The sequence below is a fragment of the Rhinoderma darwinii genome, chromosome 8 (assembly GCF_050947455.1).
Source record: "Rhinoderma darwinii isolate aRhiDar2 chromosome 8, aRhiDar2.hap1, whole genome shotgun sequence".
Taxonomy (NCBI): domain Eukaryota; kingdom Metazoa; phylum Chordata; class Amphibia; order Anura; family Rhinodermatidae; genus Rhinoderma; species Rhinoderma darwinii.
The window spans coordinates 119688707-119705073 of NC_134694.1; the positions used below are offsets into that span (position 1 = coordinate 119688707).

At 38.9% G+C, this 16367-nt stretch overlaps 1 long non-coding RNA gene across 1 annotated transcript in view; it reads left to right on the forward strand.

Annotated features, from left to right (window-relative positions):
* LOC142659960 (uncharacterized) overlaps positions 1–16367 on the forward strand; it is a 571922-nt gene that overhangs the window by 233042 nt on the left and 322513 nt on the right. The window lies entirely within an intron of this gene.

The following is a 16367-nucleotide window of genomic DNA, read 5'->3' on the forward strand; positions in this document are numbered from 1 at the left end:
CCCTAGTGGATACTGATCTCCCTAACAGCCGGGAGAACAGCCCAGCTAGTAGTCGGAGGGATGGTAATGCAGGCAAGCCAAGACAATTGATAGTCGTAGGGGATTCTATAATCAGGAAGACGGATAGAATAATTTGTCGCCAAGACCGCCTCAACCGAATGGTTTGCTGTCTCCCTGGTGCCAGGGTTTGGCATGTGGTGGAACGGGTGGACAAATTGCTGGGAGGGGCTGGTGATGATCCAGCTGTCGTGGTCCATGTCGGTACCAACGACAGAATAAATGGTAGGTGGAGGAGCCTTAAGAATAATTTTAAAGAACTAGGCTACAAGCTGAAGGGAAGGACCTCCAAGGTTGTATTCTCAGGAATACTGCCTGTGCCATGCGCATCACAGGAAAGACAGCGGGAGCTTAGGGAGTTAAATGCATGGCTGAAGTCTTGGTGTAGAGGAGAAGGATTTGGGTTCCTAGAGCACTGGGCTGACTTTTCATTGGGGTACAAACTGTATTCTGCAGATGATTTGCACCTAAATGGAAGGGGGTCCGCTGTGCTGGGGGAGAGAATTCTAGCTGGGGTGGCGGAGTTTTTAAACTAGGGCTGAGGAGGGAGGTCAATGTAGAAAAAAAAGGGGTAGCCAGGTTAGAGAGGGGTCAGACTATATTGGTGGGGGGAGAAACAGAATGTGGGGAGAGGACTAGACAACAAGATAAGGAGATCCTTTCGTTACAAAACATCAGTGTAAATAAAAAGGACCGATTAATGTCAAATCACATTTCTGATAATAAAAGTGAAAAACTGACAGGCAAGTTAAAGTGTATGTTCACAAATGCCAGAAGTCTAGCAAGCAAAATGGGGGAGCTGGAGGCCTTGATACTGGAAGAAAATATAGATATAGTTGGTGTTGCTGAAACATGGCTGGACTCTTCACATGACTGGGCTGTAAATCTACAGGGTTTTACACTTTTTCGTAAAGACAGGACAAATAGGAAAGGTGGTGGTGTATGTCTGTATGTGAGAAGTGATATGAAGGCGAGTGTGAAAGAGACAATAGTGGGTGAAGACTGTGAGGAGGTTGAAACCTTGTGGGTGGAACTAGAAAGGGAGGTGATCACTGAAAAAATTACTTTTGGTGTAATCTATAGACCCCCCAATATAACTGAGGAGATGGAAGGTCAGATATATAAACAGATGGAGCGGGCTGCACAGGCGGGTACTGTAGTGATAATGGGAGATTTTAATTTCCGGGATATTAATTGGTGTCATGGTTCGGCTTCAACTGCAAAGGGGAGACATTTCCTCAACCTGTTGCAGGAAAATTTTATGGGCCAGTTTGTGGAAGACCCGACTAGAGGTGAAGCTCTGTTGGATCTGGTCATTTCTAATAATGCAGATCTTGTTGGGAATGTCAATGTTCGTGAAAACCTCGGTAACAGTGATCATAATATAGTTACATTTTACCTATACTGTAAAAAACAAACGCAGGCTGGGAGGGCAAAAACATTTAATTTTAAGAAAGCCAATTTCCCCAGGATGAGGGCTGCAATTCAGGATATAGACTGGGAAGAACTAATGTCAAATAATGGAACAAATGATAAATGGGAGATTTTCAAATCTACTTTGAGTTATTATAGTGCAAAATTTATTCCTACAGGTAATAAGTATAAACGACTCAAATTAAACCCCACATGGCTTACACCTTCTGTGAAAGGGGCAATACATGACAAAAAAAGGGCATTTAAAAAATACAAATCTGAGGGTACAGCTGTAGCCTTTGTAAAATATAAAGAGCTTAATAAAATCTGTAAAAATGTAATAAAATTAGCAAAAATACAAAATGAAAGGCAGGTGGCCAAGGATAGTAAAACAAATCCTAAAAAATTCTTCAAGCATATAAATGCAAAAAAGCCAAGGTCTGAACATGTAGGACCCCTAGATAATGGTAATGGGGAGTTGATCACAGGGGATCAAGAGAAGGCAGAGTTACTAAATGGGTTCTTTAGCTCTGTATATACAACAGAAGAAAGAGCAGCTGATGTAGCCGGTGCCAGTGCTGTTAATATATCAGTTGATATACTGAATTGGATGAATGTAGAGATGGTCCAAGCTAAATTAAATAAAATAAATGTGCACAAGGCTCCGGGACCAGATGGGTTACACCCTAGAATTCTTAAAGAGCTTAGTTCAGTTATTTCTGTCCCCCTTTTCATAATATTCAGAGATTCTCTAGTGACTGGTATAGTGCCAAGGGACTGGCAGAGGGCAAATGTGGTGCCTATTTTCAAAAAGGGCTCTAGGTCTTCCCCGGGTAATTATAGACCAGTAAGCTTAACATCCATCGTGGGGAAAATGTTTGAGGGGCTATTGAGGGACTATATACAGGATTATGTGACAATAAATAGCATTATAAGTGACAGCCAGCACGGTTTTACTAAGGACAGAAGTTGTCAAACTAACCTAATCTGTTTTTATGAAAAGGTGAGCAGAAGTCTAGACAGAGGGGCCGCTGTGGATTTAGTGTTTTTAGACTTTGCAAAGGCATTTGACACTGTCCCCCATAGACGCCTAATGGGTAAATTAAGGACTATAGGTTTAGAAAATATAGTTTGTAATTGGATTGAGAATTGGCTCAAGGACCGTATCCAGAGGGTTGTGGTCAATGATTCCTTCTCTGAATGGTCCCCGGTTATAAGTGGTGTACCCCAGGGTTCAGTGCTGGGACCACTATTATTCAACTTATTTATTAATGATATAGAGGAAGGGATTAATAGCACTATTTCTATTTTTGCAGATGACACCAAGCTATGTAATATAGTTCAGACTATGGAAGATGTTCATGAATTACAGGCAGATTTAAACAAACTAAGTGTTTGGGCGTCCACTTGGCAAATGAAGTTTAATGTAGATAAATGTAAAGTTATGCATCTTGGTACCAACAACCTGCATGCATCATATGTCCTAGGGGGCGCTACACTGGCGGATTCACTTGTTGAGAAGGATCTGGGTGTACTTGTAAATCATAAACTCAATAACAGCATGCAGTGTCAATCAGCTGCTTCAAAGGCCAGCAGGATATTGTCGTGTATTAAAAGAGGCATGGACTCGCGGGACAGGGATGTAATAATGCCACTTTACAAAGCATTAGTGAGGCCTCATCTAGAATATGCAGTTCAGTTCTGGGCTCCAGTTCATAGAAAGGATGCCCTGGAGTTGGAAAAAATACAAAGAAGAGCAACGAAGCTAATAAGGGGCATGGAGAATTTAAGTTATGAGGAAAGATTGAAAGAATTAAACCTATTTAGCCTTGAAAAAAGAAGACTAAGGGGGGACATGATTAACTTATATAAATATATTAATGGCACATACAAAAAATATGGTGAAATCCTGTTCCTTGTAAAACCCCCTCAAAAAACAAGGGGGCACTCCCTCCGTCTGGAGAAAAAAAGGTTCAAGCTGCAGAGGCGACAAGGCTTCTTTACAGTGAGAACTGTGAATTTATGGAATAGCCTACCGCAGGAGCCGTCACAGCAGGGACAGTAGACACCGCAGGAGCCGTCACAGCAGGGACAGTAGATGGCTTTAAAAAAGGGTTAGATAATTTCCTAGAACAAAAAAATATTAGCTCCTATGTGTAGAAATTTTTCCTTCCCTTTTCCCTTCCCTTGGTTGAACTTGATGGACATGTGTCTTTTTTCAGCCGTACTAACTATGTAACTATGTAACTATGTAACTATGTAACTTATACTGAAGAAGTCGCCTATTTTGCATTTCTCACAAGGGTGTACATAACATAGGTGCCCACCATGCAGATTGGATGGGGCCCTTGTGCAGATGGGGCACAGTCCTGGATGGTGCCAATCCCTTTATTATTAGGTACACTGTGTTTTGTATTGGTATGAATTAGGTGGCACCATAGTGTTAATGATTAATAACCCAATTGGGCATTTTTATAGAAGGCTTCCTGTGTGCAGCGGTATGTAACCGCAAACATGGTTCCCATTCGCCTTTTCAGCGCTCTTAGATTCCATTAATGTTTACAAGACATTTCCATCCTCCTTTGAGTTGTGCACTTACTGTTAGTACCTTATTGATGTGTTTGGAGAAAGATTTATAGACATGTCCTTTTAACAGGACGACCATTAGACTCCACATTACATTCCTTGTTTTATATAACCATATAGATTCTCCCACTTTTAGAAGAATTTCCAATTAAGTTCCTGATTTGGAAAAACAAGAAATTGTGTGTATTTATCTTTTGAGACTCAAACAATGAGATGAAGTATTTCCTCCATGAGCCATCGAAAACATGATGCCTAAAAGCTTGAGAAAGATACAGAACGTTCCTCAAGACATGGAATTGTCCCAATCACGGGCAAGTGGTGGCATCTGAATATACAAAAAGTGAATATAGCTCATGAAGACCAGAAGTCCATGCAGACTATTGTATTATGTAGTCCACTCTATTGTCCACTCTATTGTCCACTCTATTGTCCACTCTATTGTCCACTCTATTGTCCTCTCTATTGTCCACTCTATTGTCCACTCTATTTTCCACTCTATTTTCCACTCTATTGTCCACTCTATTGTCCACTCTATTGTCCACTCTATTGTCCACTCTATTGTCCACTCTATTGTCCACTCTATTGTCCTCTCTATTGTCCACTCTATTGTCCACTCTATTTTCCACTCTATTTTCCACTCTATTGTCCACTCTATTGTCCACTCTATTGTCCACTCTATTGTCCTCTCTATTGTCCACTCTATTGTCCACTCTATTGTCCACTCTATTGTCCACTCTATTGTCCACTCTATTGTCCGCTGTGTAAAGAACCGTGTGAGCCGTTTCCCTCAATTTGGGTGTTTTTCGGTCAAAGCCAAATTGGCAATTAAGGTAAGGGCAAAATATAGACTTAAACATACCGTTTTCCTGTCTCTTCCCAATTGCCACTATTCCGGTCAGCTTTTGCAAACATATACTTTGAGATACAGCACATTTTAGTCTGGAAATCAATGCAAAACTGGTCCTGTCATATTTTAACTCAAATGGTGACTAAAGACGAGAATTTGGATGGGCTGCAACTTTGCACTAATAATGGAGCTTGGGTGAGGAGAATGTGGACGAGCAGTGGAAGAACATGTCCATTGTGCAGACGCTTCTTGATTTTTGTTTCCTTAACATTATGTAATTATTTTATTGCAGTCTTTAAATATGTTCCTGAGAAAAATAGGTAAAATAATTTGCGTGCCTAAAATATCTCAACAATAATCAATAGTTGTAGGTGCAATAGTTTTTATCAACTTTTCAATGTTCACATTGCAGTAAATAGTAAGGGTATGTTCACACGCTTAACCCTTTCAGGACCGAGCTCATTTTGGCCTTCAGGACCAGCCCCATTTTTTCAAATCTGACATTTGTCATTTTATGTGGTAATAACTCTGGAATTCTTTTGCCTATCCAAGCGATTCTGAGATTGTTTTCTCGTGACATATTGTACTTTATGTTAGTGAAAAATTTGGTCAATAAATTCATTGCTTATTTGTTGAAAACACCAAAATTGAAAGAAAATTTACAAAAATTATGATTTTTCTCTTTTTAAATGTATCTGGTTGTAAAACAGATATTAATACCACACAAAATAGTCACTATTTCACATACCCCATATGTCTACTTTATATTTGCAGCGTTTTTGAACATTATTTTATTTTTCTAAAGCGTAACAAGGCTTAGAACTTTAGCAGCAATTTCTCACATTTTCAAGAAAATTTCAAAAATCGATTTTTACAGAGACCAGTTCAGTTGTGAAGTGGCTTTGAGGGCCTTAAATATTAGAAACCCCCTATAAATCACCCCATTTTAAAAACTGCACCCCTCAAAGTATTCAAAACAGCATTCAGAAAGTTTCTGGGACCAGAGGCAGGGGTTAACAGTGCGATCCGGGTGTCAGCGCTACTCTGAGACCACCCATTTGCATTTACTGTGGGCGGTCGGGAAGCGGTTAACAAAAAATGGCTGAAAATACAGAGCTGTTTTCAAGGGAAAACATCTCCTGATTTTCAGCCATTTTTTAATCAGCAAGCGTTCTTTGCTGCGTTTTCTACGGCCGTTTTTGGAACTGAGTCAATGCAAAACGGCTCCAAAAACGGCTCAAGAAGTTACATGCACTTCTTTTTACAGGGCATATTTTTTACGCGCCGTTATTTGAAAATGAGGCCTAAAATAACGCCCCATTGGAATAGAACGCCGTATTTTCAATTGAAATCAATGGGCAGATGTTTGTAGGCGTTCTGCTTCCGATTTTTCAGCCATTTTTCGGGACGTTTACGACCTGAAAAACGGCTGAAAATAGCCCGTGTGCACATACCCTAACAAGCATCAGCAGTGGCATACATAGAGGAGAAGGAACCCCACAGAAAAGATCAAACTGGGCCCACCATTAGAGGCATGGATTTTGACATACAGAAGGACAGAAGGGTCTGGTGTCTGTTCCCCCCTCCACACCATTTCCATAACGCTTGGGCCAATTCCGCACAGTTCCTCTGTAGATGGAAATAATGCACAGATTGTAACCACCTAACAGTAATGGAATGAGACCAACCAGGACTTGGTCTTCTCTATCCAAAGGCCCCACCGCAGCCACATGGCCTGTCTCTATGGGATGTACGCCCTTGTGCACCAACAATAAAAAAAGAAATGTTTATAAATATATTACACATAAAATACTGTCATATTTTTTTATTATTATTTTTCACATTATTATTATTAATATTATTATTATTATTATTATTATTATTATTAATTTCATGTTTTTAACCCCTTCTGATGTATTATTACGTAGGATGTATGCCCACACCATATGCGGCATGTGCAGGTTGGTTCAAACAGCTGACACACGCCTGCAACGGCCAGAATCAGAGATAACTCGATCCCGGCCATTTAACCATTCAGTTGCCACGGTCAGAAGCGACCACATTGCTATTTTTTGGTCACCGCTTCCCAGAATAAAATTGAAAAAATGTCATAAAAAAATCACGCAATGCTACCAATAAATACTACAGCTTACCCCACAAAACACAAGCTCTCTCATCGCTTCACTGACGGAAAATAAAAAAGTTATGGATCTCAGAATATGGCGACAAAACAAGTTTTATTTAACAAATCGTTTTTTCTTGTAAAAGTAGTAAAACATAAAAAAACGATACAAATTTGGTATCACCATAATCATATTGACCCGCAGAATGAAACAAATACCTCATTTTGCTACACGGTGAACTGTGTAAAAACGGAATGCAAAAAACAATGAAGGAATTGCTGTTTTTTTCCATACTTACCCAGTACATTATATGGTACAATTAAATGATGCTATTAAAAATTACAACTCGTACCACCAAATAACAAGCCCTACTATGGCTATGTCGAAGAAAAAATAAAAAAGTTATAGCCCTTGGAATGCGACATTGGAAGAACGAAAATGAAAAATCGAGACCTGGCAGTGTCACCAAGGGGTTAAAAAAAGAAAAATTATATTATCAAACTAAAGGAAACCTGTTATCTCATAGGCCCTGTTCACACAAATTTTTTGATGCAGAAACCACGTCGGAATCAGCGCCAAAAATAGCTGAAATCGCTCCCAATAGGTTTTAATGGGAGGCAGATGCATTTTTTTTCCTGGGCGGCTTTTGGCCACTAGCGGGGTAAAAGACCAAAAAAAAAATTGCCATGTCCTTTCTTGCCGCAGTTTCTGCCTCTGACCTCCCATTGAATCAATGGGAGTCTGAAAAAAACTTGCGGCAATCCTTTCCGTTTTTGGCTTGCGGTCCTTGCATTAGCTTTGATGGTAGTGGGCGAAAAACGCTGCGAATAATGCAGAAAAAAAATCGCAAGCAGTTCAAAATCTGGCTCAAAATTCTGAAGCAGATTTTTTTCTGCCTGCAAAAAAACCTCTGTGTGAACAGGGCCGTAGGGGGCATCATGAGGAATGTGACAGGTTCCCTTTAAATCTTAATACGGGAGAATACATAAGAACTATCAGTTTCCGCTCGTTTTTTAAGTGTAATACATATAAATTATTCTCCTGCATCACTTTTAAACTGTTTACAGCAAAAAGCCTATTTAAATCCAGGGAGAGGCAATAATGAATATATTATGAATATAATAATAGCTTTTGCTGACAGCATAGTTATTTAAATATTCATTTGACTCAGAATGTGATTAATGTTTAAGTTACTAATTTCAGAATTGTGTTCTCTTATTGGGTAGTTAACAGCTTTGCACCTTAGAAAGTAGATTTATTTAATTTGCTGTAAATATTTAATGTGTCCTCCAATATAAAGGTACCAGAGGAAGGGCACTTACCAGCATAAAAACCATATCAAATATTGGATAACCTTGTTTTCAAAGTTAAGTGAAGGGATTGGCACTTACAGACTGATGACAAAACAGTCATACAAAATTATACAGGAGTTATACTTATATTCTAAGGAGAAAAAATAGGTCACAATGTAATGGAAATGGATCAAATTGTTACATATTGTTATTTTTATGTTATTGTTATTTTTATGTATTACCAGGGAATTCTAGGAAAATCTATCTCATGAAGACAACCTTCCTATTAGGGCCTAAGAACTTGATAGAAGGGGTTCTCTGCTAGGGTCCCCCTCTATTATGTTGCCCATCTATAAGGGTAAGTTCACACGTAGAGTAAATACTGCGGATTTTGAACAAATCTCATCCACACGCTGCGTAAAAAAAAACGCAGAAAAACCGTTCATAAATTGAGCTGCGGTGCGTTTTTTTTTAAATCCGCAGCATGTCAATTGTGTTTCAGGAATCGCTGGTTTTCTGTTGCGGGTTATCCCCATTGAATTTAATGGGGAGGTAAAACCAGCAATATATAGCAGATGTTGCAATTTTTGCGGCGGAAAAGCTGCAAAATCACAACATAGAAAAAAAAAAACTATACTTACCCAGATCTCTCTGCTCCTGCGTCAAGCCTGGCCTCCAGGGATGACGTTTTATCCCACGTGACTGCTGCAGCCAATCACGGGCTGCAGCTGTCACATGGAATGAAACATCATCCCAGGAGGCTGAGCTGCAGGATGTCAGAGGGACAGTTCGAGATGAATACGGGTAAGTATAGACTTTTTTTTACATGCCATTTTCCGCAGCAGACATTCCGTCCAAAAAAAATGCACCACAATTTGGGTATTCCCTGCGGGCTCGAGGGCGGATACACTAAGTACCTTTATGCAGTATATCCACCCTGTGTGAACGTTCCCTAAGTGTGGCTAGTTGCAACTTTATATATAAGAAGTCCAGCAGAAAAACAACTTCCTATTACTGTACCCCTTCTGATTGTCTATCCAGCTCTGCGTTCCTTTTTCCGGCCTCTACTGATCAGAGACACTCTTGAATTTTAGATTTCACCTTGCTTTCCATTCTTCTGTGCTATGCTTTCAATCTCATGAGCAGTTACAGCCTGTAGAATATCTGCCTGCTAGAGAGGACAGTGTCATTATCCTTCCCTCAGTATTCTCCTATATAATATAAGACATAAGTATAGAGTCAGGGAGGATCAGCTGTGATCTTCTCCATTAGAACTGTTTGACGGCAATCTGTCTAATCGTCAGCAATAACTGTGATAGAAGTAAGTGCCCCCCTCCGCATGGAGCCTGTGCCGAACAGTCCATGTAATGACATCATACAGGAAGCTCTGGATGAATGGGCTTATCACCATAGAGCAGATAAAGTGTGTCACCGAAGCCTCATTCAGACTGTTGCTATACAATGGCCCCTGTGTGATATATAGAGATAGAAGCAGCAAGAAAAAGAACAGGTAAGAGACTGACGCATAGAATTCCTTAGGGCTCCTTCACACAAGCGTAGCCCACCTCGGACGTGAAAAACTGCCGTTTTCAATTTCTGAGGTGGGCCCGTGAGGGACGCGTTATCACAGTCTATGGAGGGATGCGTGACACGCAGTAAAATAGGACATGTCCTATTTTTCAATGGAGCGTTCACGCGCTCCGTTGAAACAACGGTCCTGTGAATGGCCCCATTGAAATGCATGAGTCCATGTGACGGCTGTTGTTTTAATGGCCGTCACACGGACGTGATTCACGCTCGTGTGCATGACGCCTTATTTGCCCATATGGAAGGTTTTGGTTGGAGATTCTCTTTAAGGAGCCGGCAAACAGGTGATCGACAGGCCAGATTCATTTTAAAAAGACATTGTTGTGAAGAGACAATGCCTTTAGGAACACAGAATGTAACAAAGTAACATTTAATAAAATGGATAGTTCATGCAACCAATATTTTATATATTTGTATTATTATTACTATTATTATTATTATTATAAGTATTATTGACTTTTTGAGGTGGTCGAGGTTGGTGAATGAGACCTAGAAGATAAACAGTTAGGTAAATAGTTTAGAGTTGATGGATCATTAATTAAAGCTGTCCCTTATTTGGTTAATATTATCACCAAGTGATGCTGGTTATATAGGAGGCGGGGCTGTGACAACCTCTTATTCATTTCTGAATAGTAAATAGAGACTAGTTTATGTGTAAGAACTGGCTCATAAGAGGGAGGGTCTATAAACCGCTGGGTGACTACTCCTACAGTCCATGTGATAGGTACCATGACAACTTGAGAATCCATTAGACTCACGTTACTAGTAAACCAAGATAAACAGCTAAATGGAGGAAATGTGATGATGTAGCTTGTGTCCAAGGGCTGGGTCTGGTATTCACTGAATGGAGATGAGTTGCAATATCACTAATAAGAGTTAGTTAATTGTTTTTATATACAACCCCTTTAAGTGACTTATGGCAAGTGGACATTGACATGCATGGTGCCATTGGAAGCTTACACTCACATTTCTTGGTTCCGTAATGATGATGTCACTTTGTGACTAGGAAAACTTTAAAGTCATGACTTATCTAATGTTACCAATGCTGCAATGAAGCTGAAATGTGACCATATGTAATATTTCATGGACTCCATGTATCTTTCCTTTTTCTCAGCATGCTCAGTGATTATTTATAATGCTTCTTTCTTGGAGGTTAATATATAATATATACTCAGGACAGAGAGTCTGGTTTATGGTCATAGCTGATCAATCAACCAACCACCGTAACCATCAATTGTGAGGATAGAAGTAGATACAGTTTATTGACATCTTGTGGTTTCTTCTTCGCGTACATTGGATACATTACATCAGATTGCAACATTTAATAAAATATAAAATCAAATTGAGCGTCTGAAATATAAAATATCTTTCTGCCTCTTTATAGATTCACATGACAAATGCATTTCCTATAGACCTGAGGATCCCACACCGTCTGTACAGCAGGAGAAATGCTGTCAGTGCTATAGTATAAATAATAATTATTTGCTTTATGTTTTGTTCCAGTATAAACTGTACTGTAACAACAACAGCGACATAATATATCCATAAACATAGCGATTTATTTGCATAATTGACTATAGGAACCTTGGTATTGGAAAAGGAGGACTTACTATAATATATATATACATATATATATATATATATATCTATCTATCTATATATATATCACACAAAAAAATGGCAACGATACACTGCAAACACCAATGTCACCTAAGTCGCTAAATAGAAATAAATATGCATTACTGCTAAATCTACTTACAATAGGGAGGTTCTTAGTGCGCATTTTGATCAAATTGTGTGAGCCCACCTGCCACGACAAGGCATCCTCTATAGGTGGGAACCTACTCTGCACATACACCCATTGATCTATATCCTGTGTAGCTGCATAGGGGCCTATAGGGAAGGGGAACCACTGCATCTTAAGAGGAAATGGTGATAGATTGCATGTAAGGGACTGTGCTAAGAAATTTCATGGGCCACAATTACTGGTAAAATACAAGATAAATTGGTTTAGGGTCTATTCACACTGTGTTTGCCGTTTATTTCGGAGGTATATACACATCAGGATGATTTCATGACATATACAAAGTACTCGGCACATCAATCTCGAGTGAAATATTTTTTCTTATTTTCCTTTTGCCAGTATATATGTGCTAATATTATTGCACATATATACTGAAAAAAAAATTAAGAAGAAAAATGATTTCACTCCAGATTGGTGTGCCGAGTACTTTGTTTATAAAATCATTGGATTGGGTCTGAACTTCACGAAACCTTCATGACATATACGTCAGCCGTAGGCTCCCATGTTATAGAAAAAGTATACTGCGCGGTATAATTTATTTGCTAAATGTATGAAAGGAGACTGCTCTATTCCATACAGTTCACAAAGAGATATACAAACGTATACCCGCCTGACGGAGGCTAAAAAGGATATCCTCCATCAGATGACTGGGTGGCTAAGTGGACACTGCATTGTTTGTAGTGTGAATTCTGCTTTAGCTGTGAGGGAATTGTTAGAGGCGCATATGCAAGGTGCTCTATGGCGAGATGTTGGATAAAAGGGGCTCATATACTAGTCCTTCTCAATGAATTAGAATATCATCAAAAAGTTTATTTATTTCCGGAATTCAATTCAAAAAATGAAACTCATATATTATATAGATTCATTACACACAGAGTGATCTATGATTTCGGGGCATTTACACATTGAAAAACGCCTGAAAACACGGAAGCAGAACACCTCCAAACATCTGCCCATTGATTTCAATGGGAAATACGGCGTTCTGTTTCGACGGGGCATTTTTTTATGCCTCGTTTTCCAAAAACGGCACGTAAAAAGACTCCCCGCGAAAAAGAAGTGCATGTCACTGGATAATACTGGACCGACTTTTCAGTAGGACAACATTTCCGTATTAAAAATTATTTTTGAAATTGGGCTCATATAATATTCTAATTTTCTGAGACACAAAATTTTGGGTTTTCAGTAACTGTTCCCATAATCATCAACATTAAAAGAAAAAAAAATGCTGGAAATAGATCCCTCTGTGTAACGAATCTATAGAATATATGAGAGACACTTTTTGAATTGAATTACTGAAATAAATAAAATTTTTGATGATATTCTAATTCATGGAGAAGGACTAGTACTGTTCTTGCCGGGGTCCTGCTATATGTGTCTGCAATTGGAACAATCTTCCATTGAAATCCATTATCAGAATCGATCATTTAATGATTATGGGGAAAAAAAAACATTTGGCTTGTTAACAATTATTATTTTTAAAGTCAGCTTAATTCGAAGGCAGCGTTCACATCTGCATTGGTCTTTCTGTTGTTCTGCTCAGTCAAAGTTTTGCGATGGACATGATCGGCGCCCAATAGAACCCATTGACTTTGATGGGTTCTGTTGGGTTTCCATTGATGGGTCTGTGGTTTTACCAGAAATAATAGCACAACATGCTGAGCTAATGTTTCCAGTATTTTCGGCCGGATCTGTGATGGAGACCCCTAAAGGAGCCTCCAAAGCAGATGTGTACCGAGCCTTACTGGTATTAGCCCCTTACAGTATCTAGGCCAAGAATATAAAAGAAAGAGTGAGAGAGTATAAACCAACCTGTTTTTTAGTGTAGGGAAGTGTAAACCACAGTTGGACCTCATGCACATGTAGTGTAACCACTCGAATAAGGCACCCAAAGAAGTTCATGGGACATTACTGCACCTTCGGATGCCTCCATTTTCATATGAAGACTTCTAGATGTTTTGTTTTTTTCTTTTCAGATTTAAGGCATCAGGGGCATGATCCTATGTATGTCGTATTATAAAGGCAGCCTACCGTAGAAGCATTACTTGTCTCCTAAATATGGCAATGTATAGGCACCATGTGGTGACACACATAGTACATAGCCGCAGGAACTACAGCCTTCTGCACATGGTTCCGTGATGGACACATAGCTGTAGGACTGATTACAGTTATTAGAGGTCTGTCCATCACATCACCAGGGCAGATTTGTATCCACTGGAAGTAATCAATTAAGGTTCCCATTGGATGACAGCAAGCAGAGATCTTGAAAACCACAAGGAAGTGATGCAAAAAGTATATTGGAAAATCGTATACCTTTTGATTATACAAAGAATTACTTATTTTCGAAGCCAGAATAATGTTGATTTTAGAATAGCGGATCATCACTATGTTACATTTTGGTGGCTTTCTTTCAATTGTAAGGGCACTTTATCTCTAAAATTATTTATTCTTTTTTTTTTTTTGTATTTTCCTGACGTGGAGATTAATAGATTGATGGATGGAACACACAGATAAATAAAATTTGTTTTGCTTTAACTTTCTCCTTTTCCAGTTTTCAGGACTTGACTGAAGGTTATTTCAGTTCACCCGTACATATATTTGTCCAGCCGCTTCCTTTTATGTTCGGCTGCCTTACAATTTTCTTTCCTTTCTTTGACTTAAAAGCATTGATGTTAATCATATATATTTTTCTTGCTGCATAATGGGCTAATTTGTTAGACATGACGCGTTTTGCCTTTTGCTTCCATTAATTGCACTGATAATTACAGACTTTTCGTGTTTGTAGATGTAAAGGCTGCTTTAACAACAAAATGACATGCAATGGCAAATATTGCTGAAGGTTTCCTTTTCCCTCACACAGTCTTTTGATCTTCGTTAATTTAACACTTAACTTATCCCAGGGCTCAATTTCCCATTTAAACTTAAACAAATAATGTGAACGAAGAAGAAATCTGTGAACCTAGAAACTCGCTTTAAAATAATCTTTATATCTTAATGACAGAATTCACACTGCACAACCTACAACTCTCTTTCTTCTTCCCTTTCTTTTTTTCTCTCCCATTTCCCTTATGTTATTCTGTTTTTCTTGCTCTTACCGTTTCTTTTCCTTCCTTTAATTTATTTTTCTTCCTCTTTCCATTCCTATAGATCTCCTTTCCTTTTAAGTTACCCTTTTAATTTTCATACTTTCCTTCCTTCTTCCTTTTCTTCCACATTTAATTTGTTCTATTTTCTTACTTCCCATTTCCTTCCTGTTCTACCCCCATTCCTTTGTTTTCTTATAGTTCTTCTTTCATTGGCTTACATTTCTTTCCTCTTTCCACTTTCTTCTTTCCTTTTGATTCCCTTTATTCATTTCTATTCCCCTTTTCCATTCCTAAACTTCTCCTTTCCTTTTAAGTTCCCATTTCCTTCCCTCTTACTTTTCTTCCATCCTCCTTGTTCTATTTTCTTTCCTTCCTGTTCTACCCAATTCTTTTCTTTCCTTACAGTTCCTCTTTCATTGGCTTTCCTTTCCTCTTATTTCCTTCCTCTTTCCTTTCTTTCTCCTTTCTTTACCTTTAACTTCCTTTCCCTTTCATTTTTGGTCTTTCATTTCCTTTTTCTTTCCTTCTCCTCTCGAATCTTCTCATCTATCCTTCAAATTTCTTTCTTATCTATTTGGTAATATGTTTTTTCCATTGTTCTCTTTTACATCAGTCTGAATACATTTACTTATATTGTAGCAAACATTGAAATCATCATCATCATCATCATCATCATCATCATCATCATCATCATCATCATCAAGGTGAGTCTTATCCACATTCTAATGACACTGTCTCACCAATGAAACTGCATCTGGACAAGCCCTTCTCTACATAAGTATCCACAAGAAATAAGCAGATCACTATGGGTCAAGAACCTGAACTCTCATGCCGTGGGCAGCTGAAGGAGAAATGGGGTATCACAAGGGGCCATTCATAATGCATGGCCGAGCAGAAGATACATGGTTATGCTGAGTCCTCTCGAGCAAGAGATCCCCCTCTACAACAGCCACATAACCTAATAGAGCAGATGAAGGGTGATTGGCTTCATTGGACTACACATTTAATGATATTTTGCACAGATAATTGTTTAGAATACCAGATAAGTAAGAGATTATATCCCCTATAGTTGTCATTTTGGCACTAATAATGTTTTTTGCCCTGTCCCCCCACCCGTATATCAACACACACACACACACACACACACACACACACACACACACACACACACACGTCTATTGCTAGGAGTTATTTTCTAAATTTATGCATACAGTACACCAGGGGTGGGCAACCTTTTTTGCATGTTGTGCCGAAATAAAGAAAAAAATCAATGATGAGGTACTCAGGGTGCCATGCAAATATAAAAGTCATATAAGACAAACTGTTACCATGTATTTCACATAGAACTATCAGTTAATTAAACTAATAATTCAGCGTAACCCTTGTCCATGACTTTCTTTGCAAAAGATAGTCCATCTGTGGTGTGTACAAGGCTACAGAACAACCACTGTAGTGGGTGCACATAGGAGAGACCGGCGCTACTGAACACCAGCTTGGGGGCGCTGCACACAGGACAGAGAGAGAATACTGAACACCAGCTAGGGGGATGCACATAGGAGAGAGAGCTGACAACTT